Source organism: Ambystoma mexicanum, chromosome 3p (genome assembly GCF_040938575.1).
Source record: "Ambystoma mexicanum isolate Mex_15411 chromosome 3p, UKY_AmexF1_1, whole genome shotgun sequence".
Classification (NCBI taxonomy): domain Eukaryota; kingdom Metazoa; phylum Chordata; class Amphibia; order Caudata; family Ambystomatidae; genus Ambystoma; species Ambystoma mexicanum.
In genome coordinates, this window is record NC_090925.1 from 758,665,769 (window position 1) to 758,693,661 (window position 27,893).

Sequence of the window (27,893 nt, forward strand, 5' to 3'; positions counted from 1 at the left end):
GGAGGCCCCCCGCAGAAATCTCTCTATTTGCCTTTCCTGTTTCTGGATCTCCAGTCTCTGTTGCTTTTCCAGGTTTCCACCAATTCCTGTCTCCCAGGGAATGTTAGTTTTCCAGAAATCTTTCAGTAGTGCCACTCAGTACATATCAGACAGCTCTCCCGATTTCTCATTGTGCGCCTCGTTATGAAATCGTTAACCACTCCCACAAAATATCCAAGTTAGGAGAGATTGGCTCATTAACTATTAATTCTGATTGCTCATCTATTTTCTTTCCCTTAAACAAGGACTAGCCTTTACTCTTTGGATTGGTTCCTTTAGTTACTAAGCCTCAATCCTTGAGAATAATGACTCCACCCCTCTGAAATAGCATTTTTGGCCACTTCAGTTATGACCTTAAAAACAACATGGTAATTTATTTCAATATACAAATAAGCATCATAATATATATATATATATCACTACCAACAATCATTGTTAAAGGGACATCATGGTTAAGTTGCGCTACTAAATCCTATCACCTTTACTCAAAAAAACAATGCTAAAGGAAGGTTCTTCTTACAGTGCCCTAATAAAAACCTATCAAATGCAGTGAAAAAACGTTGGTAAATGGACGTTATGCTTCAGTTACCCTAAGAACAGCCTACCAAATTCAGTGCAAACACTTTTGCTACAGGAACGATACAGTTACTTTACACTAACAACACCCTATCCACACTATGGTTACAAGTAAAACCCGAAAACCCCCAGAAATTCGCCAGTTATGATAAGCAAAGCAACCATAACTCGCTCCACCAATGTGCACTGCTAAGACGAACACCCATGACATGAAAGATGACATCACAAATCTGCAAGGAGGTGGCCAATCCTACTGCATTCTCCACCTCTCCTGTTCCCTCCCAGGCCCTCTGCATGCTGCTGGTCTCTCATTTCACCAAAAAAACCCAGGACATCCTGTCCTCACTTTTCCCTTCCGCTGGCTGATTTCTGCAGTCACTCCTTCACCACTGGATCTTTCCCCTCTCTCTTCAAGCATTCCCTTGTGCACCCCCTCCTTAAAAAGCCATCTGCTGACCCTACCTGTCCGGCAAACTATCGCCCGATTTGTATTACTTCTTTCCTGGGCAAACCTCTGGAAAAGCTGGCCATCTCCCAGCTTACTCTCTACACTGAATCTGTTGGTTGTCTCCATGATCATCAGACTGGCTTCAGAGTAGCCAGAGGCATGGAAACTGCTCTCCTGAACATCCGTGAAGATCTGCTCTCTAATTTTGATTCCTGCTCTCCCTCTGTCATCATCCTCCTTTACCTTTCCTCTGCGTTTGACACAGTCAAGCATGCTACCTTGGTCAATTGACTCTGTGAGAACCTGGGCATCTCATATTAGGCCCTGGTATGGCTGACCTAATTCCTCCCAGACCGACCCTCCCAGGTCCAACTTAGGCCCTTTCTCTCCACCACCTCTCTCTCCATATGTGGTGTCCTCCAGGGCTCTATCCTCTCACCCTCGCTCTTCAATTTCTATCTAGCCCCTTTGGCCCACTTGATCTGCACCTTCTCTTCTAACTTTCAGTGTTATGCAGATGACACTCTGCTCTCTTTCAGGCTTCACTCAGCTGCCTCATCGCCATTGCTCATTCCTGACTGTCTATCTGCGGTCCAGGATTGGTGTGCCTCCAACGATTTCTGTTTTAATGCCAGTAAGATGGAAATCCTTCTAATTGGGACGCCTGCTTCTGCTTTTCCTCTTTCACTATGGCAGCCCTGCTTGGGCCCTCTACCCTGGCCTTGCTGTGAGGCAAACAACCTTGGTGTCATCTTCAAATCCACTCTCTCCTTCTATGTTCACATCACAGACCTTGCCAAAAAGGCTCACTTCCATCTGCACCTCCTCAGTTGTATTCTACCTTTTCTCAACTTTCCCCAGAAGCTCACTGTTTCTAGAGCCCTGGTTCTCTTCAGGCTGGACCACTTCAACTGTTTGTTTCTCAATCTACCTGCCGCTACTCTCCACCCTCTGCAACAAATCCAGAATAGGACTGAAAGACTTATCCTTGGCCTCAAGCACAGGGACTATATACCTCACCAGCACTGAAATCTCACCACTGGCTCCCAGTGGCTGAAAGGATCAATTTCAAGACCCTTTGCATCATCCCAAGGCTTTCTGGGGGCAGAACACAGACTACATCCAACACTCTCTGCCGAAATACCTTCCTTCTAGAGCACTTTGCTCTGCTGCCTACAACTCTCTGAGGGTCAGACGCTTCTCTGGGCATTAAGTGGGGGTACATTTCTCTCCTCTGCAGGTGCCTCCCTCTGGAACCGCCTCCCTACCCCTCTCAGACTTGAGCTGGATTACCTGAAGTTCAGGAAGCAGCTCAAGACCTACCTTTTTGTCTCTGCCTTCTCTCTCTCTCTCTCACTTCCCTACTAACTTACCTGTCTGCTGTGCCGACTGATGGCCTGGTACCCTCAGAGTCTCACTGGGTACCAAGCTCCTCCTTCACCAGTCTTCATTGCACTGCCTCTTGGCCTACCGTGCACTTAGGGGTTGTACACTGTAATCCCCTACAGCCCCCTGCCTCCTAGCACTTACCTAGAGTTGTGCTGCCCTGGCTGCACTTACTCAGAGCCAGCTGCCCTGCTCACACTTCCCCCTCTCCCTTCTCCTTGCACTTCTCGTTGACACACTTGCATGATCCGAATGACACGAGGCCTAGTGGGATAGTTTGTCTTGTCTTCCCTCTGTCTTCCCTACATTGTCTTGTGGCACCTAGAAACACTTGTGTACAGGCGTGATATGAGTGCCATATCAATCATATTGTGCACACAAATACATTTGTTCAATGGGGTGTCAAAGTCTGTTATTTCAGAAAACTATGCTGTGTGCTTCACTGCCCCATCTGCGGCTTCATTGCCCCTTGAGACTAGGTCCTCCCCCTGCGTGTGGGCCTGGCACTTCACGACCGCTATGGCTTATGGAAGTTGCTACGCATCTATGAGCCTACCCAATAAGGGCACCCGCTGCACCGGTGGGCCTTCAGCATGTTGGAAGCCCCTCCTTTGCCATTTTGACAACACAGAGTGTACTGAAGATGTGACGTAGGCTGAACCCAAATGCACTGTCACTTCCCAGTCCTTCACGCTTCTAATGTCATTATGAGAGCTACTAATTTTGCTGCTTGCAGTGAAAAATGTGAGGGCAAGCGCTTGCTACAACTTCAGTTGTCTCGTAAGTACTTATTCCCACCACTGCCGTCCCCATATGTCTTTCTCCCATTGTCTGGTCTATCGTGGATGACCCATCGATATAAAGGGCTTCTCCCCCACTTTGGGAAGGTCATCATACTGTTACATTTAGGTGGTACAGTCATGTACATAGTCTCCCTCACTCGGCTGTAGAATCCTTGTGCAGCAATGGGTAGTTTATGTAATAGATGTAGGTTTTAGCTCAGGCGTTTCTGGCTGCTCATGTATGAATATTGATTGAAGTCCGTATTTCTATTGTGATGAATTTTGTATGCATGTTTTTCATATTGAAAACATTGTTTTGTACAATAAATGACTTTTACTTTTCTGACTATGGGCCTCATTACATGGATGGCGGAGAACAATAGCGCCATGGTTCATGCTGGTAAATTACCGGCACCGCCTTGGCGGAAAGGGGAATTACCGCCCCATTCCCAGGTTGGCGGGCAGTAATTCCCCCTTCCACCATTGCCCTTCCCCATTCCCATTTTTGCCCCATAGGGCTCAATGGGAATGGAGAAGGCGCTAATTACGGTACCGCAAATTGCGGTACCGTGATTAGCTCCCTGGGTCCCTTTGCGGGTTGGTTTTTAACGCCTGCAAAAAGCAGGCGTTAAATCCCCCAACCCGCAAAGGGACCTCGTAGTAAGGCGGTAAGGATTTACCGGTACCGGTAAATCCTTACCGCCATCCGTGTAATGAGGCCCTATGTGTGCTGATAAATGACCCATATCAGCTTGTTCTCTGTAGCTTGAATTCATCAATTGATGTGAAAAAGGGCGGGGTAGCCTGTCTCCACTGTATAGTATTTGAAGACTTTCTTCCCACACGAGATAGGCTCCCCTATAACAAAAAAGTGGGAAGTGCTGAGATTATACTTCACATAGGGCCTCATTACGAGGTTGGAGGTAGCCATGGCGCTAACAGTGCCATGGCTACTCCCTTACCACATACCGGGTCCGGGTTACCTGAATGGAGAATTACAGGCCCATTCCAACCTTGGAGGACCCGGTAATTCCTCATTCAAGGAACCCGGACCCGGTACATCCCCATTCCCATTCGAGCCCCCATAGTGCGCAATGGGAATGGGGACCATGCTAACAACGGGCCCGTTAATAACGGGCCCGTTGTTAGCATGCTGGTCCTTTAGCGGCTCCCACTAAGGGTGCCTGGTAAAACCAGCTACCCTTAGTGGGACCCGCTAAAGGACCTCGTAATGCGGCAGTAAGGGTTTAATGGCACCAGCACCCTTACCGGTGCCGTTAACCCCTTACCACCAGGGTCGTGATGAGGCCCCTAGTCTCCCTCCTCCACTAGTTCCGTTACAAACATTGCTGGGTTTAAAGTCCTGCACCTTACCATCTTTAGTACCTGATTCAAGATAATTACCTTGTATCCAGAAGCTCTCTGCGTGGTCAACGTACTGTTGGGTCTTTCGAGGATTGAAAAGGGAGCATGCTCCACATAAAGCATGGTGCTGCATGACATTGTAATCTCGCTGACCTTTCTGCTGCGAATGTGGCAGCAGCCAGAGCTTGTTCGCATGGATAATGTCCTCTCATCACTGGGTCTAAATGTCCACGATAATGGGCCAGTGGCTTGTGCTCTAGGGTAGTGTTCTGCGTGACTACCGCAGTCATCACTACTCCATTAGAGTGTGAGAACAAATAGAATTCATCCTGGTAGTTTGGGATCCCTAACACTGGAGCTGTGTATAATGTTTTTTTCAGCTCCTCGAATGCTTCAGTCATTTCATGTGTCCATAGCAACATGCCATCTTCTCTCTGTGCAACACTGAGTCCACTTAACAAGGGTCTTGAATATGTGCTATAGTCAAATAACCAAGCTCTGCAATAATTGCAGAGGCCCAAGAACTTCTGCATTTCTCTCACTGTCTTTGGCATCAGCATCCTGCTGATAGCCTCTGCCCATTCTGGAGTCCCTTTTCAACCTTCCTGCAATATCAATTGTCCAATATATAGCACTTCCTTCTGACAATTTTGCCTTCTCCACCTTGTACCCTTTTCTGCCAATACTGTCAACAAATATACTGAGTCATTTCGACACTGTGCCCCTGACTTGCTACAAATCCAAATGTTTTCCACATACTGTATGATGGTGCTCCCCATCTGTATATTGCTAAGATCCATCTTGAGGACCTATTGAAGATGGAAGGTGACTCACTGTACCGCTGTGGGAGTCTCGTGTGTTTCCACTTTCTGTTTCTATATAGAAACGAGGTCAGGTCCTGTGACTATTCATGGAGCGATATAGAGAAGAAGGCGTTCTTCAAGTCTATTACTGTGAAGTGGGTGACTTCTGTCGGGATGCTACACAGAATTGTCGCTGGATTAGGAACTAACAGGAATTCTGCTTTAACTATTTGGTTCATGGAACGCAAATCCTGAATAAAATGCCACAAGCCCCCAGTTGCCTTTTTTACAGTATACACCACAGTGTTGCACTATGATTCTGAGGTACTGGAGTGTCTTGCTTCACTAGTATGGCAATCATCTCATAAATACCTTTGTCTACTTCCTTTGATAGAGGATACTGTCTCAACCTTGCTAAAATAGCCCCTGGTTTGAGCTTTATCTTGACTGACCCTATCCCTTTTAATAGACCCACATCATAGGGACGACTGTCCCATAAGACGCTGGGTACTGGCCCCAAGTCTTCCTCGAGAAATGGTGGTGGTGCTTTTTGCAACATGCCCATTCTCTGTGGCACTTCCCTGTAATGTATTCTCACCCAGTATGTAATGCTTATGTCAAACACCACCTTTTCGTCTGATTGATCGTCCTGCAATAGTTCCCCATCTTTCAAGTCAGACAACCTGTATCCTTCCCTCACTGCAATCACCATTCTCCATAAGCGTCCTGCGTCATCAGTCCCATGCAATACTATTCTCTCGTCTCTCACTATAAATGCCTCGAGTTCTATTGCGATCATCTTTCCTTCCTGTTTATCTAAGGGAATCTCGGGTCTAAATAAGAACTTGTTGGGTATGCCTAACAGCCTGCCCTATATCCGTGGGAGCCATGATATCAATACCTCCACTCCATATTGAAACAACTCAATGGGCCTCATTACACGGTAGGCACTAAGGGATTACGGGCACCTGTAAGGTCACCGGTGCCGGTAATCCCTTAGCGCCCTACTACGAGGTCCCTCAGCGGCTCCCGTCCTTAACGCCTGACTCAATGGGGGCTCAATGGGAATGGGGACTGGTATTTGGAATGGGGACTTACCGGGTCCTCCACGGTCGGAATGACCCGGTAAATCCCCATACCGCCTACCCGGACCCAATATGCGGTAAGGGAATAGCCATGCCGCTAATAGCAGCATGGTTACCTCCTACCGTGTAATGAGGCCCAATGTCTACTGGCCCACCCCTCTGTACCATCTGCCTACAACGTGCCTGAATGAGTTCCCTCACATTCATGTAATTCATTACTGGTGTCAAGCACACTATCTCCTGGTCTGTGAATGAAATGGTCATGTTAAGTTGGCTCATCAGGTTTCTACCCATTATGTTCACTGGTGTCTGTCGGGAATATAACGGTGCATGGTCTTGTTGTATTCTCCTATGGAAAGTGGAAGTTTGTCAGTAAAAGGAACCAAATATGTAGCCCCTGAGAATCACTGCGTATTCGTGGTGATGCCTGTCACTGGGTATCTTCCCTCCCTAATACAGGACTGAGTCGCCCCGTGTCCACGAGAAAGGAGAAACTCTTGTAATCTATTGTCACCCCTATATGTGGTTCCTGAGGCGGATTGGGTGTGACAGATAGGATTGAACACATCAGATCTGTCTGTGGGCTCTCCTACTGTGGGTATAATGATATTCCCATCCCTGTGAATGGATTTCCCCCTACAACAGTCACTCCCCCCAGCTTTCACATGGGAGTCGGCATCGTAGAGTCTGCATGTGTCGTGGTTATGATGTTCTGCTGTGCTGATTGTGATGGCTGCATGTGTCCCTGCATCGGCGATGTATGTGTCATGGGCTGATATGGCTGAATTTGCATGTCATGTGTAGGCATCTGTCCCGGAGCGTCTGTCGCTGCTTGCATGTAATCCTGGGCATAATAGTCAGTCTGCTCTGTCTGATATATGGTTGGTGCTGCATTCCCCCATTCTGGTGCATCACACCCCTGTTTCTACATACTCTAGATATATGGCCCATTTGCCCACACATCCAACATTGTACGGGATCCCCATTGGTCTTTGCTGTCCCCCATGAAACCCATGTGCACACTGTTGCATTTGATACACAAACCCTCTCCCCCGAGGTGCCCCTTCTCGTCCCTGTGAGCACTGATTCATAGTCCCTTGCCCTGCTGTCATTCTTTCAAGCTCGTAAATCCATTTCCCCTTGCAGACAACACTGTAACTTGCATCTTAAATTGCCCTTGTCCATTTGCTGCCACAGAATATACTGAGGCCGCCCACCACCCTTCTCCAACAATGGGAACTGTGGCAGTCTCGCCCCTCCGTCCTGTCTACCCATGTCTTTAGTGGCAGTGAACGCCCTTGCCATCTCTGTCCATTTCCGGCCTGGCAGGGCCCTGGGCCTCTGCGCATACAGAGTGATATTGTCCGCGCTGCACGACCCACCCTTAGGACGTGGCAGTCGCCCTTCCATATCCTCCTTTCCTCTGTCCATGTCTTCTTCCCCCCCACATATTGTGTCTCTATCAGGGCATGGAGATCAGCATCCCTGGATCGGCAAGATGGTCTTCCCTCTTAGGCGTCCTCACTCCCCTGTGAATCAGTGTCTGACCCCATGGTCCCCATACTACTGTCACTGTCCCCTTCTCTCTTGTCCTCGAAGATAAGCCTCCTTAACATTGGGTCTTCCTGCTGATTTCCCTTTGCTCGATCTGTACTCCCATGTTCCCCCCTCACAGAGGGTCCAGTAGCACTCCTATCTGCCGATAGGGCAGCCATGCTGTTTCTCCTACTCCTGTAGAGTTCCCCTAACCTTCTTTGTATCCCTTTCCCATCCTCATCATCTAAACGTGCCAAGTCCATCTTAATCTCCATCACCCTCAAAGAGTGTCTCTCTCTGCTCCCGTCTCTGTCCCGCTCGTCTCTCTGCCCCTCTTCTTCCCGTCGTCGGTGTCCTTTAACGAGCTGCTCAATTTCTAAACTCCTTTTCTCTTTCTTTAATTGCAATTGTTTTTCCTGCTCTTCCACTTTCCTCCTTGCTATGTCCTTTAGCTCTCTCTGTTTTCTTTTCTCCCTTTCTTCGCTTTCTTGTGCTTCTGCTCGTTCCCTCTCTTTTTGCAACCTTTCACTTTCCTCCTTCGCTTCCCTTTCCCTTCTAAGCACTTCCTCCATCATCTCCGCCCATTCTTTAGCTTCGTCCTCTGTGTCTTTACTACTCTGTAGTTCCTTCCCTATGTGCCCTGTCTCACTTGCGGCTTTCCTGTCCATTATGAGCAATATCTATCCTCCTACCCATTCATTCAGGACTATCAATTATTGGCCCTCACTAAGCCCTGTCTTCCCCAAGTCATTCTCCTTTAGCTTTGTTTGCAGCTCGCCGCTCTCCTTACATTCGCTGCTAATATCTTGTGCTCCTTTTCTCTCTTGCGTGGCACCATTAAGTGCATCTCTGCCACTATACACTGGAGGTACGAAAGTGGGATCAGTTTATCCCGCTGCTGCTTTTAACTCCTTTACGGGGTAAAATCCCTTACTTGCTGTTGCTGTCTCTACATCTGCGGTTTGAGGAGGAGGAGGGAGAGACGAGGGCCGTTCGCATGGTCGTTCGCATTCCATATCCCCTTGACTCAGCATCCAATGCCGCTGAGCCAAGTCCCCTTCTTCAGCCTGAAACATTTTCCATAACTCTAGTATGGCCAGTCACTTGCTTAACTTGTTGCCCTTATATGCTGCCTGTAAATAGGTGGTCAATTGTTGCTGCACGCATTTCGAAAAGCTTCCATCTTTGTGCCAGGGCTTTGCCAACTTTCCCTCAGTACCGTGAGTCCATTCCGCCCTATACTTGCGTATTTTGTCTTGATACTGTGGGAGGTGGGGGGCTTGCATAAGTGTTGCAGAGGTGTATCACTCCTTTAGTCACATTATTTAACACTTGTCAATACTTACTTGACCTCAAATCGGGATTTCGACACATCCAATTTTACCTAGCAAATATGCAATCTGCAATCTCAATACTCTCTCTCAAATTCCATGTACTAAAATCATAACAGTGCAATAGAATCTCTTCCTTAGCCACTCCGGCTCACCACCATCACTGCATGCATGCTCCATGCACCACCCCGCTGCAGCCCTTCTCCCTTAAGGCTCAAATCACAACTCCACTCGTACGCTTCTCAAGCTCCGCCCCAATGGCCCAACACCTCAAGACCTATTAAATAACCTCGCTGGTGAGCTCAACAATACCTTTGAGGAAAAATTCTCCATGTCCGACCCATCAACCTATATGTCCACTTATTAACTACCCAAAAACAACAATAAACATGATGTAACACATACATGGTCATCTTTGACTTACTAACAGGGTAAACCATTAAGTAACGTGGTCCCTCTTCTATAGTGTCGCCATATAGGAATACATCACAGAGAGATAAGCTAGCAAACCAACTTCCGCAATATAAGATAGCTTCTCCCACTAACCCCTATACACAGGTAAATCATATATAACCATACATGAACCAAGCTAAATTGCCTAACTCACAGGGAAACCATTATTTATTTGTTTTGTTTTGAAAGTTTTTTTAATTCGCAAGCTAAGCTGACCGTCTAAACTGACCGTCCAAACTGACCACCTAAAGAACAGTAATCCTTACACAGAACAAAAACCCTGCAACACAAAACATCAAGCGAAACATTTCCTCCCCCCCATTTGCCAAATAGCTGAGTCTATACTTAAAGTCCGTGGTTCGCGGAAGCCCCTCGAACACCGGCTCTTCCACAACCAGTCAATCTGCCATCTGGTCTGCTAGGTGTCCCACGGTTCCTGTCAACCTCTTCTCCTTTTGGCCACATATGGTTTTAGGTATCGGTTACCACAGGTCACTGCGCAGCCCCTAGGACATGCAGCGGAATGAGGCGGCTTACTGCCGAAAGGTCTTAGAGACCATCCCTCTGCTGCCACTCTCGGGCCCATCAAAATCTCCCCACCACCAGAACAGAAATCTTAGCCATGGGGCAAAGTTTACTATCTTTATTATCTAACAAAATGACAGGGGTCACTCTAGAAAAACATGAATTCTCCAGGGTTCTCATCTTTTGAGCGTGTGCCACCTAGTTTTATCCAACTGGGACGTCACAAAACCAAGGTCTGTCCCCAAAACCTATCAGGCATTCACATTGGTCAGTTTGGGGGAACTAGGTATATGTCCTATGGGAGCCATATCTGGTGGCCTCTCCTCAGACCACCTCTGCATGTTTCAAGCTACAATGTTGCAGGGTTGCAGGGAGACCATTGGCTCCTGCAACATATTATATATTCACATGAAAGGGGACTCTGGATTTGGCAGAATGTATCCTCCCAGCCCTGGGACTCTGGACGGTTATCAGGCTGAGTGTATCTTCTGAAATTAATAATAATGAAGTTGGATGGTCTGCTTGTTCTCTAATGTTGCCACCTCTGATCACCTAAGCCTGGGAGAGTGCATTCAGTTGTGAGTTTGTAAGCAACACTTGTATCTTTCCACCTCTGATTTGGTGGCAATAGCTTCTCTCCGTCCACCTCAATTGTCTTTTCCTGCTGAGTAGCATGTGCTGAGACCATGAAATGGAGCTCTCATCTGTAATTATGAGGATTTTAGTCTGAATTTCTCGCAGGTGGCTTATCGTCTTGGTAACCAGGAACTTTCCATCTCCACTTGTCCTTGGCTGGGTGCTTCATTTCCGCTTGCCTCTGGCTGCAGCGATCGTATCAGCCCTTCCATGTACTCGAAGCTTGTCTCCCCTTCCTCATCCATTTCAGTGAGCCTATAGCTTCCATATTTGTCCTTATGGCTTCTCCATAACTATGGTTAGTTAGTCAGTCAAATATATACAAGTTTGGTATATGCATACTTTGGCGTCTTGCGATTCAGCTTTGGCAAAGAATGTGACTATATATAGAGATATGTATGTGTGTCTGTCATCTACCTGCATGAGTCATAAGCATGTGTTTCGTGTCTATATGCAATAAGCTAATGTGTGTCCGTTTAGCTTCATGAATGGATGGCTGTGTACTTCATGTCTAATGCGGCTATGTTGTGATGTCAGTGATGACGTCATTGATTTGTTGATTTGCAGCCAGTTCGATTGATGGCATCTCCATCTTCTCTAGATCATCAACTTGGTATGGCCTGAATGGCTATCTGAGCGAGTAACATTTCTCACATCTGCACTACATCGACGATGGCGGTGAAGAGGCTAAGAGTGAGGTGCATCTGTTGTGCCTTAGTCTTCGGGTTGAGAGTCATGTGTGGGTCATGAGGGACGTATTTGGACCTCAGTCTTCAATATTATTAAGACAGTAACATACCGGTATTATGATAATATCAGTGAGTGTGTGCATGTACACCCATATGTATTTTATTTTCAATAAAACGAGAAAAGACTGGCAATTGCAGTGTTATACAGAGGTATATCCAAAAGGAATGTAATATGTATACTGTAGGACAGTGCACAAGGCATGAACCTTTAATTGATTCCTGCACCCCAATTTAATTATTTTAGAATTAGCAACTTATTGTTACCTCCATCTACGCACAGCTCTGCTCCCTCACAAGTCCCCTCTTCTTGATGGTTCACCGGACCTTCTTCAGGTTGCATGTATATACTGTGATGATGATACAGTCACCTTTCTGAAATTAATATAGCAAAGTGACATTACAGTTTTTCATTGCTAAATCATTCCTTAAAAGAGATTAATGGTTACAAGATCCCACCCTTACCGCTCTGTGGCCACATTTATTTACTCAATTAGTCAATTGCCCTACCCTCTTGAATCATGTGGACTGAAACTTGTGAAAACATATCAGGAATAAGGCAAAATACATCTTACTAATGTTATGTATTGTGTAGGAAGAACCACTGTACAAACTAATGTTTTAGGAATTGATGGAAAGAGAAGGCCTTTTGTGAGATGTGAGATTATTTGTAGTTTTTTTCTAAAAGAACCTTAAATTGCCTTTCAATTGTTGCTTTTTCTTATGTTTTTAAAAAAACATTTAACAAATAAAATATGGAGGAAATCTTTTTAATGCCCCAGCAATCATAAAGATTTAAGAGCATATTTCTTGATGGATAGTGTTTTGATTTTTTTCTCCAACAATTCACCTCACACATCAAATCTCACTCACATTGCAGTTCACCATGCCCCTCACACCATATTCCATCACATCAAACAATTCAACATCACACTGCATACCACACTTTTAGAGCAATCCCACCGCAGATCAGATTGATCCTTCATGTCACACTGTGGCCACCCTATCAAAATCTTAGGAAATCACATCACAATTCACCCTTTCATGCCACACCCCAGCTCACTGAAATGCATTCATTTATTTATTGAAACATTACATTCGGAGCAACACTTCACCACAAGATGTAACGGGGTGTGTTACAATAAAGAGCAACAACTAAAAGCAAATACAAGAATAAAGTATATTATGAAAAACTACAATGACATAAAAAAAGACACTGGCCCTCATTACGACCCTGGCGGAGGACCATGTTGCAATTTGCACCATGGTCCATGGCGCAAAGCTGCCAACTCCGCCATGGGGGTTGGCGGACTTACCGCCCCATTCCGACCTTGGCGGGGCGGTAAGTCCCCAATCCCCATTTACCCTTCCCCATTCCCATTTTTGCCCCATAGGGTATAATGGGAGTGGGGAAGGCGTTAATTACGCCACCGTAAATTACGGTGGCGTAATTAACAACAGGTCCCGTAGCGCCATGGATTTTTCCGCCCGGAAAAACCAGGCGAAAAAAGCACCATGGCGCTACGGGAACTCGTAGTAAGGCGGAAAGGTACGCCATGCATTACGCTGGCGTAAACCCCTTTCCGCCAGGGTCGTAATGAGGGCCAGTGTGGCTACGAGACTAATTAAAATTACAAACTAAAAATAAAATTACTTAATGAATAACTAAACAAAGTAGAGCAGATTCCGGGGAAACTGAAAATGAACACTAAACCTAGTTAAAAAATAGGTTTTTGGGAGGACAACGAAAAGGAATTAGAAAGAAGATGGGTAGAAGCAGAAAGATAGCTCTATAAGTTGAGGTGTTACATAAGAATAGGACTATTTTGCTGATATTTCCAGTTTGCATTCAGGGGGTATCAGCCAACAAATAACTGGGCTAGAAAGCCAAATAGGCAAGCTGCTGAAGTGCAAGCACCTTAAAAGTGATGGACCGGATTTCAAACGAAAAGTGGTGGCAAACCCTACTTTCACGTGGTGGGGGGTTGGGAGGCAAAAACAGGCTGGTACAAGATTGATTTTCAGGAAGAGGAGGGTTTATTTTCCTAACAATGCCAAAGGAATTGTAGGAAGTGGCTTACAACAATGTCAGCGAAGAAGGATCTGCCTCCCCTGATTGAATGTGAAATTGATAACCCTTGCCTTGGTCTTCTGGTTGCGAGTTGTAAGGTTCCTGAAACCTTGTTGGTTGAGCATTATTGTATGCCTTCCACAGCTGGCATGCTTCAGGCATAAACATGTATGACGGTCTCTTTCAGGAGGACCAGGCACTAAGTGAGTCCCGCCATTACTGACCCACTCTTAAAGGCTGTTGTAGGGCCTGTGGTGTTTTCTGTTAGTTGACCAGCTCCCTCTTCTCCAGTTCTCGTACAGGGGACACCCCTCGCTGACCGACTCTAATATAAGCTCCCTTACCCCCTATGAGATTGCACCATCTTGTACCTCCTCCCGCTTCCTCTATTTTCTTTCCTGGGCTTTCTCTTTCTAGAAAAAGTATCTGTTCTCCTACCATTCCTCAGGTACTATAGTCTAGCGCCTCCTCTACTTCTTCTATCGCCGGTGTAAAGGATTTAAAAAAATGTTTTAATTGGTTTCTTATATTGTGCTTTATGCCGGACTCCAGTCTGTACACGCAGTACCAGGACTGGGTTGCGAACCTGTACTGTTCGGTGTACTCTTGTTTACAAAACCAGAGCTATCCTTCCCAGTTTGTCCTGGTAATTCCTTCCTCTTCTTGGTCTGTTGATCTTTCTGATGGTACTTCATCTCCAATCTCACTGCTATCACTGTTTCTAGATGATATTGAGTCTCCTTCAACCTCCTCACAACTCACCTTCTCTTTCTCTTATGGTCCATCCTTTTGATGGCATCTCCCTGTTCCTACAAACTCCATCTCTTTCTCCTTTGATGGTCAACCTCCTCCTCTGCCCAACAACTCTTCTCTCCCTGGGCCACCTCTCTTTTTCTTCACCCTCCTCCAGACTCTCCCTCCAACCTCCAGCCCTCTCACCCTGCTCTCTTCTAAGTCCTCCCCTCTGTCTTCACTCTCCACCAAATGCCTTCGTACATCTTCTACTCGAATACCTCATACTACCAAACTAAAGTAGCTTCTTTTTATAGTAGGATTATAATAAGGTTTTCCCGCCCCTTGGTTGGCGCTTAAAGCCATTGAGGACACTTGTGTAGTGAGGGGTGTGCTCTCTTGTGATTGGATATGTGTTGGTGGTCAGGTGGTTTGGAAGGGGGCTGTCCTGGGAATATATAAGGCCCTGCTGCTATCCTGAATTTTAATGAAGACATGGACATGTGTCAGTTTTCCTTCCGTCCCCCTTGCACGCCTGTTGCCTTTACCCATGACCCTCAGTTCCTCCAGCGTGTGTATTTGAAATCAGGAAGTCATCTGGTAAGTAAGGTAAGCGCCCTGTTACCATTACCTTGTCTTCGTTGTGGGGAAAGTGCAATTTTGTGATCACACAGTGCACGCAAACCACTGCTTCCTTGCTCAGGTAAAACACTGTACCATGCATGTTTACGTCATAATGTGGAATGTTTCCACATGCCTCAGCACCTGAAAAAAAAATGTCACTCGTCAAGTCCCTCGAAATGTCCCATCATTTGTGCATTAAATTGAGAGCCTTTTAATTGCATGCTGCTGTGCGGCTCTGTCAGACGGACTGGAATGGCTCTTCTACTGTGTCAGCCTCATAAGAAGAAGTTTGCTTATCCCTTTTCCCTTTACATTGTCCTTGGCATGAATAAGGTTGGTGATGAGGTTATTAGGGGCAATGTGTTTTCCCTGTGGTAGTCCTGTATATCACTACGGGTGATAAGGAGGTGGAAGCTCCTGTGACTGCCCGGTGGCTTAGTGTGGGAGCCTTCCGAGGGTGTCCCCCACATACCTTCTCAAGGCCCAGCATCCACTAACTCGAGCTGGCACCGTCCCTTTTGACCACCCTACTGTGGGTCAGGTAGGGGACCTTGTCACAAGAGTAATTGCAACACAAGGGAGTCATTCGTATCATCTTTTATGTCTTCCTGAAGTAAGATGTGAAGGATAGCAAAGTGTAGCCCTGAGGGGGGCCAAAGAGCATGGATGACACAATGGAAGCCAAATGGACCAATGAGTGGTTTCATTTGACAAATGTACCCACCAAGATTCAGAGATCAGGGCAAGGTGGAATTTAAAGAATATAGTAGATTCAACTGTAAAACCAGTAGACTTAGCAGAAGGGACCAAAGTGGTGGGAATACCTAAAAAGAAAGCCAAGATTGGTTGTACAGTGAAGTGCTGGAAGTGAGCAAAGTTGTTTTTGTTGGATTTAATTTGAGCAGGTGGAAGGGCATACAGTCCTCAATACAGTCAGGCAAACTCTCACACGGTCAATGTCTTCCACGGGTAACACGCCAAGATAGACCTGAATGCCATCGCAATATTGGAAAATAGATGCCTAATCCCTTAACCAGGTCGCCGAACAGTTCCATAAAGATGTTACATGTGGTTGGAGAGAGGCTAGAACCCCTAGTACACCACAATGCCGTCAGGAATTTACCGGCTACAAAGTGCAGTGGTAGCGAAAATAGACGATTTTGCAAGATTGGCTTAACATCCATATTCATAGTCATAGTCATTGTATCCTCGAGGCTATCAGTAGGGGATACAACTATTTAGTCCGAAATGATCAGCTTGCACAAAAGAAACATTGGAAACATCCCCTCCCTAAATGGCAACGGTGGCTCTTCTGGATCTGGGACGCATATGGCAGGTAAGCAGCCTTGTAACGTTTCTGTCCTGCTGAAGTCATGCTCTGCCTGCTGCAGGCTTCAGTATCTTACCTCATTTTGCACCCATGGTCATTCGGCCCTTTGCACCTTGATTTAGTTTTTTTCCCTTTTGCACAGCTGGATAACCACACCAGTTCCTCAATCTTCTCCTCTTCCTCGCTGCTTTCAAGCTGGTCCTAGTCTTCAGTTGTGACCTCTAGTTTAGTTTAGTTTAGTTTAGTTTGTTTATTTGTAAAGCGCAGCCGAACCCCAGGGTAACAGGGCGCTAAGTCTTTAGGATGAACAATGGTTACAAAAGATTGCACATACAGTGGCAGGCGAGAAAGGTACAGTACTGTGAATGGTGAAAGGGACCAGGTTACAGAATGGTCCCATAAAAGGGCATAGAAGATAGTATCAGGACCGGGTTACAGGTTAGTCCGCCGCAAACATGGCTTACATTTAAACAAGCTACGTTACCTGAACACACCAATCAAGGCGAGCACAACATGGCTCCTGTAGTCCGGCCACTCGTCTGCATGTGCCTCAGCTGCCTCAAAGGGTAACACGTATATCGTCACATTCCACATTGCCAATAGGTATTTTTTTCCAATGTCCACTTACTTTAGAGAGAGGTAAAGCCTGGGCAATCTTTTTGGAACTTCAGAAAAAGAGCAGGAGAAAGGAAAATATGTATTCCAGTACTATAATTCCCATGAGCGAGGAGGAAAGAACAGAGATTAAGGGCTTCATTACGAATCCAGCGGTAACCGAGGCGGTAAAACCATCTGGTTACCGCCAGACTCGTATTACCATTCCGCCTCTGTGATTCTCAGAATTACCGGCGCATTGCAACCCTGGTGTCCCGGGAATTCCGGAGGCGGAATGGTGTAAATCCCCATTCCCATTGAGTCCTATCAGACTCAATGGGAATGGGGATCATGGAAACACCTGCACCATCTCGTGATGGTGCCGGTGTTTCCTCGTCCACCTGCAAGCGGGCGGTGGTAAACCCGCCAGGTCAGACCTGGCGGGAACGCCACCTCCCGCCTGCAGGACTCGGGATCGGGCGGTCCGGAATTAACAGTGGCGGCGGGTTTACCGTCACTGTTATTTCCGGACCGCCCGACCTGTAATGAGGACCTAAGTATTTTTGAAAGATAGTTGGAAATTGTAAGCCCTGAAGAATTCAGTGAGTCAATCAATTGGTCATGCTGTTTGTAGAGCAATTAAGTTATAGGCCTTTCAGTTTAACAAATATTTATTTTTATTTTTGTTAAGCTGGGCTAATACTTTGCATAACCAAACTCAAATATTGTGGCTCATTCCGACTTGGACAGTGCAGCAAAAAAGTGGCGCTAATTCTGTTACCGCCACTTTTGGGGCGGGGGGCTAACGGAATTACCTCTAATTTTCCCTCACTGCTAAACTCTGAATGAGCCCCGATAATTCGATATTTCCTTGTTGCAGGCTTATTGAGATTTTTAGATTGTTGAAAATATATTAACCAGAAGTTCCAAAAGCCAGGGTTTTTGAAGTCATGCCACCTCACAAATAAATATAAACAGTGAGCTGAAGCGCACCATGAGAGGTTTAGCCTTGCAGTGAGCAGCACGCTCATGGTTGGATCTCACTAAATTTAACAGAGAACAAACATGGTCTTGGGAGGATAGCTCATGGGCAACGCGCTCACCTTGGAAGCAAGACGGTCCGCGCTTAGAAACCTCTGGGAATTAGGTGCGTTATAAATAACCAATTAAAATAAATAAAAATGGATTCAGGGTGAATAACAACTGATATGGATTTAGTTCAAATCAGATAACTTGCGCATGTGAATTTTTCTTAAAGTGGTTCCGAAGGTTCAATTAAAAAAAGGATTTTGTTTGTTTGTTTTCAGGCAAAGTTAGTGAACTAACGGTATATCTGCTAACTGAAATATGTGTAAACTCTGAAAATGGATTAATGTCACAAAGTGGAATTGCCGATCTTGACAATACATTTCAGTCACAAATATATCCTAAGATCAAGTGCAATCGATAGACATCATAATGTGAGTGACGATTGAAGGTAATTAACCCATCCAGGGATGTCATTCTAGCTACAGTTTAATCCACTAGTGCCCAAAATGGAAAGTAAAGCTGCCCTTTCCCCTGCAAAGCTGGAGGGCATATTTCTGTGGTTGATCCATTACGGGTCTTGTGCTGCTCATGAGTTCTATCAAATGCATTCGCCTCGTCTAGGTGCATCTCTACTCCCTGGAGGTTCATATCTTTTCCAGTCTTCTCCAGTGGGAAATGAAGCCAAGCCGAGGCTCGAAAGATACCGTGGAACATTCAGATGAGCGCCTAAGACCTAAAGGCATCAGAATGCCACCTTCCCTCATTCTTCAATAGGCATGACCATTCTACAGAACGTGATCCTCATACCAAATGCCAATACACCCATTGTTTCTGCCGCTATTTATTTATTTATTTTGCAATTTGTATAGCGCACCCAGAGGAATCTGGGGCTGTTCTTAGTAAAAAATAAAAAAAAGCATGAAGGTTACATGGTTAGGTATATAAACAGTGACGTACATTTACAGACACTTAATTAAAACGTCATCTTAAATTGTGTTGAACCGAGTTGAGGAAACTACTGTAGTGAAACCTGATTGTGCCTATTTTAGTAGTTCCTGTGAGATGAGCCAGGTTTTCGACTGTTTACAGAAGGTCCAGAAGGAATCTTGTGACCTTGGTGTGGCAGGTAATGTATTCCAGTGTCTGACCGCTATCCCTGGGAAGCTATGCACACTGATCCAGACTATGATTGTCCAGTGCAGGAGGGTGCATTAGTCGATTCAGATTAGACAGGAAATGGATCTTCTTTTGAGCCCTAGGCTACAAAAGAAGAGGTAAAGAAACTGGACCATTCTCGAATAATCCCATTATTATTCAGCCGTTTGCAGGTTTTGGTTGCACATAAATTAGCATAAGTGAGGCCCTGGGTTACTCTCTGAACGTGATGCAATGCAAGACACCGAAACAAAAAATAGTGCCTGATGGCCCACAAACCTCACTGTAGACCTCCAAGAGCCCATCCGCCCATGTCATCCCCTAAAATGGGAGTCAGGGCACCTTTGGGATGTGCCAAATATTGACCACGAGGCAGGGTTTACACAAAAATAGACTATGGACCTCATTACGAGTATGGCAGAGCGATATTAAAGTGGCAGTAATGGAATAACCACCACTTTTCCTGCTCTGCCAAACTCTGAGTTTGGCCTTGGAGTGGTGGATTTACCTCTAGCATCATGCTGGGGGTAAACTGTCCATCTTTCTGCCCAAAAATCAGCAAAATCGATGGAATTACCGCTGGAGGAATAACGACCAGTGGTAATTCCACCACAATCCACATGGAGTCCAATGGACTCCACCAAATGGGGGTTAACTCCACCTACAACCATTTGTAATCTGGCAGTAAATTTCGATGGACCATGTGGCAGTAACAGTAATTCAGTTTCACTGTACCAACGGAATGCCGCCAAACTCTTTATGAGGGCTTCTGTATTTAAACTCATGTGATCCCACTATATCATTATTATTTTATTCTCTTTCAGCATATAATCTGATGTGTACAGCCCACAATTTGCATAGTAATCATATTCCGTGCTTAGCATGATTGTGTTAGCTAGCCATATCTTGCATTTAACCTGATTGTGTTAGTTAGCCATATCTCGCATTTGGTCTGATTGTGTTGGTTAATCATATCTCGCATTTGGCCTGATTGTGTTAGTAAGCCATATCTTGCATTTAGCCTGATAGTGCTAGTTAGCCATACCCCACATTTAGCCTGATTGTGTTAGTTAGCCGTATCTCGCGTTTTGGCTGATTGTGTTAGTTAGCCATATCTCGCATTTGGTCTGATTGTGTTGGTTAATCATATCTCGCATTTGGCCTGATTGTGTTAGTTGTCCATATCTCTAATTTGGCCTGATTGTGTTAGTTAGCTATATTTCACATTTAGACTGATAGTGCTAGTTAGCCATATCCCACATTTAGCCTGATTGTATTAGTTAGCCGTATCTCGCGTTTAGCCTGATTGGTTTGGTAAGCTACAAGTGTTAAGTGTTAATGCATCTACTGTTGTACCCCATGTTAGGCCATTCTCCCTCTATCCCGGTGCTCAAAATCTAGCTGTTACTACATTTACCGTTGTGCATCTACTGTTGTGAAGCCATTTTAGGCCATTCTCCCTCTATCCATCTGTCCCACATCTAAGTGTTAATGCATTTCTACTGCTGTGCCCCCATTTTAGGCCATTCTCTTTCTATCCAGGTGTCACAAATCTAAGTGCTACTGCATTTACTGTTGTGCCTCCATCTTAGGCCACCCTCCCCCTATCCAGATGTCCCAAACCTAAGTGTTACTGCATTTACTGTTGTACCCCATTTTAGCCCCCCCTACTCCCTGTATACATGCATCCCAAATCTAGGTGATACTACATCTAAAGTTCTGCTCCGTTTTAGGTCCAGGCATCCCAGATCTGAGGGTTGCTGTATTGCTGTTGCACACCCATACTAGGCCCTTCCTCTTCTATCCAGGTGACCCCAAACTAGATGCTACTAGATTCAAGATAACCACACTACAGCCAGCCATATCTGGCGTCTAGGCCAACTGTGTTTGTTAGCTATACATGGCTTTTCTGATGTGTCCTCAATCTGAGCTTCTCTCCCTCTTGGCAGGCATCCCAACCTAGGTGCTACCACATTATCTGCTGCATCCTCAGTCAGGGACCCTCTCCCACCTGCTAGGTATCCCAAAGCTAGATATTAACACTTTTACAGTTTGACTGCAATCCTAAGCCGCCCCCTTTTACCAGGCATCCCCAAGCTAAGTACTGATGCTGTGACCCAGCTTGGGCACCCCACAACCCCTGGTAGCTAAGGTACAGTTGCCTTTTCAGTAATCACTGTGTCTCCAATCTAGATACCTGTCCGTCCTCCCCAGCTTTAGGCATCAGCACCCTTAATCCTCCTACTCTCCTGAGCATCCTGGACTACACTTTACCCTACAACCCTCCCCACCTATTACCAGCCTTTACTCTGGTACTCCAGTCCTTCCTCACCTGACCTCTGCTTTAATTATTGCTCCTTGTTATGCGCGACTCCCCCTTTCTGTCCCGCCCCTCCTCCTCTCTTCCCCCTCCCCTCTCCCCTCTTCCCCCTCAAGGTTCTCTACCTCATCACCATGGCCATTTCCTCTCTCAATCTCCCCTCCTCAAACCCACTCAATCCCAACCCCTAACCGCTCACTCAGGCACCACACCCTTATCTACCCACTAATCTCCCATACCCACAACACCTTTGAGGTTGCCCTCTGGAATACCCGCTCGATCTGTAATAAAACTACTGCTGTTCTTGACCTATTCTTACGTCTCAACCTCCAATTTTTCTGTGTCACTGAAACATGGATCCCACCTCATAACACCTCTGTTCCCGCATCACTCACTTCTTCTTCATCCTTTTTCGAGCACGTCCCTCGACCCTCTGGTCGTGGAGGCGGCCTAGGCCTTCTCTTCCATCCTCCCTTTACCTCCTCTCCCTCTCCTCCTTCTCTTTCCACTCTCCCTTCCTTCGAATACATGTATAAAATCTTTAATTCCCCCACGCTATATCTTTCCTCATCATATACTGCCCTCCTGGCCCTCCTGGCTCATTCTACGAAGACATCGACCATCTTCTCAGCCTCCTCTCCCCCAGCCCCTCCCCTCTAATCGTACTTGGTGACTTCAATCTCAATCTTTCCACTAACTCCCCCTCCTCTCCTGTCAATCCTTGATTCCTACCCCCTTTCCCCTCTCCCTTCCCCTCCTACTCACCAATATGGCTCTACCATTGACCTAATGTTTACCTCTTCTTTCTCTGCCTCTCCCATCTCCTCTCTACCTAACTACCTCTCTGACCACTCCTTACTCTCCTTCTCTCTCACCCACCCATCCCCTACATTCCCCTACATCCCCCTCCCCCTTCTTCCACCCCCTTCTTCCGCCGTGACCTACGTAACCTCAATCCTTCTCTCTTCCTTACCTCCTGCTCTTCCTTTCTCCCCCCTCACACTTCTCCTCTCTTTCAGCCACTGAAGCGTCCTCCACCCTAACCTCCTCCCTCACCTCTGCTCTAGATCATCTTTACCCTCTCTCCTCGTTTCACCCTTCCCACCGTACTGCTCAACCTTGGCTTTCTCCCCATCTCGCCTCCATGCGCCACCTTCTTAGGCGCTTTGAACATTCCTGGCTCAAACACCCCACCCCCTCCAACAAATCTGCATACTTCGACTATCACTCCCTCAATGACTCCTGTCTCAACTCTGCTAAGCGTACTTACTTCTTCGACCTTCTTCACTCACAGTCCTCCTATCCACGCTGCATCTTTCAAACCTTATCCCGACTCCTTTCTCCTCCCAACCCAGATCATTCCATTGCCTCTCCTCTCTCTGCCTCTGATCTTGTCTCCTTCTTTTCCAACAAAGTCCTCAACCTCCGACAATCTATTCTCTCTTCCCCTTCCTATTCTCCCCCTCCACCCCCTGTCCCCCTCCCTTCTCCATGTCCTCATTCACCCCTATCACTCAACATGAAGTCACCCTCCTCCTTTCCAAAACGGATCTAACTGCTTCTCCTGCGGGCCCCATTCCTACCTCCCTTATCCCTAAAATCTACCCTCTCTTAATACCTTACCTCCATCTTAGGCCACCCTCCCCCTATCCAGATGTCCCAAACCTAAGTGTTACTGCATTTACTGTTGTACCCCATTTTAGCCCCCCCCTACCCCCTGTATACATGCATCCCAAATCTAGGTGATACTACATCTACTGTTCTGCTCCGTTTTAGGTCCAGGCATCCCAGATCTGAGGGTTGCTGTATTGCTGTTGCACACCCATACTAGGCCCTTCCTCTTCTATCCAGGTGACCCCAAACTAGATGCTACTAGATTCAAGATAACCACACTACAGTCAGCCATATCTGGCGTCTAGGCCAACTGTGTTTGTTAGCTATACATGGCATTGCTGATGTGTCCTCAATCTGAGCTTCTCTCCCTCTTGGCAGGCATCCCAAACCTAGGTGCTACCACATTATCTGCTGCATCCTCAGTCAGGGACCCTCTCCCACCTGCTAGGTATCCCAAAGCTAGATATCAACACTTTTACAGTTTGACTGCAATCCTAAGCCGCCCCCTTTTACCAGGCATCCCCAAGCTAAGTACTGATGCTGTGACCCAGCTTGGGCACCCCACAACCCCGGGTAGCTAAGGTACAGTTGCCTTTTCAGTAATCACTGTCTTTCCAATCTAGACACCTGTCCGTCCTCCCCAGCTTTAGGCATCAGCACCCTTAATCCTCTTACTCTCCTGAGCATCCTGGACTACACTTTACCCTACAACCCTCCCCACCTATTACCAGCCTTTACTCTGGTACTCCAGTCCTTCCTCACCTGACCTCTGCTTTAATTATTGCTCCTTGTTATGCGCGACTCCCCCTTTCTGTCCCGTCCCTCCTCCTCTCTTCCCCCTCCCCTCTCCCCTCTTCCCCCTAAAGGTTCTCTACCTCATCACCATGGCCATTTCCTCTCTCAATCTCCCCTCCTCAAACCCACTCAATCCCAACTCCTAACCACTCACTCAGGCACCACAACCTTATCTACCCACTAATCTCCCATACCCCCAACACCTTTGAAGTTGCCCTCTGGAATACCCGCTCGATCTGTAATAAAACTACTGCTGTTCTTGACCTATTCTTACGTCTCAACCTCCAATTTCTCTGTGTCACTGAAACATGGATCCCACCTCATAACACCTCTGTTCCCGCATCACTCACCTCTTCTTCATCCTCTTTCGAGCACGTCCCTCGACCCTCTGGTCGTGGAGGCGGCCTAGGCCTTCTCTTCCGTCCTCCCTTTACCTCCTCTCCCTCTCCTCCTTCTCTTTCCACTCTCCCTTCCTTCGAATACATGTATAAAATCTTTAATTCCCCCACGCTATATCTTTCCTTATCATATACTGCCCTCCTGGCCCTCCTGGCTCATTCTACAAAGACATCAACCATCTTCTCAGCCTCCTCTCCCCCAGCCCCTCCCCTCTAATCGTACTTGGTGACTTCAATCTCAATCTTTCCACTAACTCCCCCTCCTCTCCTCTCCTGTCAATCCTTGATTCCTACCCCATTTCCCCTCTCTCTTCCCCTCCTACTCACCAATATGGCTCTACCAGTGACCTAATGTTTACCTCTTCTTTCTCTGCCTCTCCCATCTCCTCTCTACCTAACTACCTCTCTGACCACTCCTTACTCTCCTTCTCTCTCACCCACCCATCCCCTACATTCCCCTACATCCCCCTCCCCCTTCTTCCACCCCCTTCTTCCGCCGTGACCTACGTAACCTCAATCCTTCTCTCTTTCTTACTTCCTGCTCTTCCTTTCTCCCCCCTCACACTTCTCCTCTCTTTCAGCCACTGAAGCGTCCTCCACCCTAACCTCCTCCCTCACCTCTGCTCTAGATCATATTTACCCTCTCTCCTCGTTTCACCCTTCCCACCGTACTGCTCAACCTTGGCTTTCTCCCCATCTCGCCTCCATGCGGCACCTTCTTAGGCGCTTTGAACATTCCTGGCTCAAACACCCCACCCCCTCCAACAAATCTGCATACTTCGACTATCACTCCCTCAATGACTCCTGTCTCAACTCTGCTAAGCGTACTTACTTCTTCGACCTTCTTCACTCACAGTCCTCCTATCCACGCTGCATCTTTCAAACCTTATCCCGACTCCTTTCTCCTCCCAACCCTGATCATTCCATTGCCTCTCCTCTCTCTGCCTCTGATCTTGTCTCCTTCTTTTCCAACAAAGTCCTCAACCTCCGACAATCTATTCTCTCTTCCCCTTCCTATTCTCCCCCTCCACCCCCTGTCCCCCTCCCTTCTTCATGTCCTCATTCACCCCTATCACTCAACATGAAGTCACCCTCCTCCTTTCCAAAACGCATCCAACTGCTTCTCCTGCGGGCCCCATTCCTACCTCCCTTATCTCTAAAATCTAGCCTCTCTTAATACCTTATCTCACCTGCTTCTTCAACACCTGTCTCTCTACATCCACCTTCCCCTCTCCTTTCAAGCATGCTACCATCATCCCAATTCTCAAAAAACCCTCTGCTAACCCCCATCTCGCATCCAATTACAGCCCTATCTCCCTTCTTCCCTTCCTCTCCAAACTTCTAGAACGTATTGTCTATTCTCAAATCTCTACCTTCATCTCCACCCACTCCCTCCCCCCCACCCAATCTGGATTCCGCCCTCTTCACTCCACTGAAACTGCTCTCACCTCCGTTCTCAACTCTCTCCTATCTGCTTGCTATTCTAAGCACTCTTCTATTCTTATCCTACTTGATCTCTCAGCTGGTTGACCACCCTCTTCTACTCAACTCTCCCTCATCATTTGGCCACAAAGACTCCATCCTCGACTGGTTCTCCTCCTATCTCTCTAATCGCAAATTTTCAGTCTCCTGGGGGGGCCTTCCTCACCTGTCTTTCCTCTCAACCACGGTGTCCCCCAAGGTTCTGTCTTTGGCCCCTTTCTCTTCTCACTCTATACCTCCTTCCTTGCCCCCATTATATCCTCCTTTGGTGTATCACACCATTTCTATGCTGATGACACCCAGCTCTTCCTTTCCTTCTCCTCCTTCACAACTGACATCCACCTTTAGCTCTCTTCTTGCCTCTCTGCCATTAAATCCTGGATGTCCTCTCACTTCCTTTCTCTCAACTCTGAAAAAACTGAGCTCCTCTTCTTCCCTGCCAGTACTATTCCTCCTCCCTCTCCTCCTGCCCTCATTTCCTCCCCCCCCCTCCGAACTCCCCTTCTCCCCTCATGCCCGCCACCTTGGTCTCCACATCGACCCCCACCTCTCTCTTTCTCACCACATCTCTCTCATTGCCAGATCCTGCTGCTTCCACCTATACGATATCCGTAAAATTCGTCCTCTCATAACCTTCCATGCTAATAAACTCCTAATCTCCTCCCTCATCTTCTCCAGACTCTTTCACTGCTCCACTCTCTTCTTTGGACTCCCCTCCTCCCACCTCTCGCCCCTCAAATCCATTTCCCACTCCGCTATCCGCTCCCTCTGCCTTCTCTCACCTCATGACTCTATCTCCTCTTCCCTCGAGTCACTAGGATAGCTCCCTTTTTACTCCCAGCTTAAATTCAACTTCCTCTGTCTTGTCTTCAAAGCCCTCTATTTTCTTGCCCCTCCCTAGCTATCCTCCCTCCTCACTTTCTACACCCCTCCTTGCTCTCTCCGTTCTGCAGATCACTTCCTTCTTTCTCCCCCTCCTCCACCCTGTGCTGCTTCCCGCTTCCGCTCCTTCTTGCTCCTTACCATTGGAACCGCCTTCCCCACCCAATCCGCTCTACTACCACCTACCCCTCATTTCGCACCTCTCTAAAATCCTACCTCTTCCATTCACCCTCCTAGCTCTTTCCGCTTCCTCCTTCTCCATTGAATCCTCCTCCTCCTTCACCTTCTAACCCTCCTCTCTCATTTAGTCCCCCCCATATGCACTTAACCTCAACAATAATGTAAATTGTTCCCTGTACTGTTTTCTGGTTTGATTCAATGTTATGTATTGCTTGTTGTAATTGCTTGTTCCTCATGTAAAGCGCTTTGGCTTAAAGCGCTATATAAATCTAAATAAATACAAATACAAATAACCCACCTCTCCACCTAGCACAACGGCCACACCATCAGGAGTCCCCCCATCCCAAAGCCCCACCACGTTGAAGACAAACTACCAGGTCTTTACCAACTCAAAAGCTAGCTACCTGCACAACCCGCCCTCTTTCAAACACCACACGGGAGACAGAAAGAAAATACCTGCAAACGACCGAACCACAAGGGTTTACAACCCCTGGTTCAACAAACACAACAAAAAGAACCCCAAGATAAACACCAAAAACCAAACCGAAAACACAAAGGAAATAGCAGTAAACAACCAAAATCGAGGATCTAAAACCCCTTTTTCAACAACCACAATCTCACCCCTCACCACCACAATACCCAGAATCAAGGGAGAGTCTACCCAAAGGATAAGGACATCTGAGGCGTGCATCCAGGAAGCACCATCCCCTCAGCCTCTAAAAGCCCCCAACCACCCAAATCTGCTAGCTTTCAGACCATAAGACCCCCCATATAGCCCCCCATTCATGCCCCTGCATCTTCAACCACAGGCCACCAAAAAAAAGAAAGAAGCTGAAGGAACACTGCAACCGAAACAAATCTCAGGAAAGTGCTGCCGACAGGTAAGGGCCCCTGCGACCAAAACATCATAATGCAAACTCATTAAACTAGTAGACTCCACCGAACAGGACGATGCAAGAGAAAAGTAGGAGAAAGA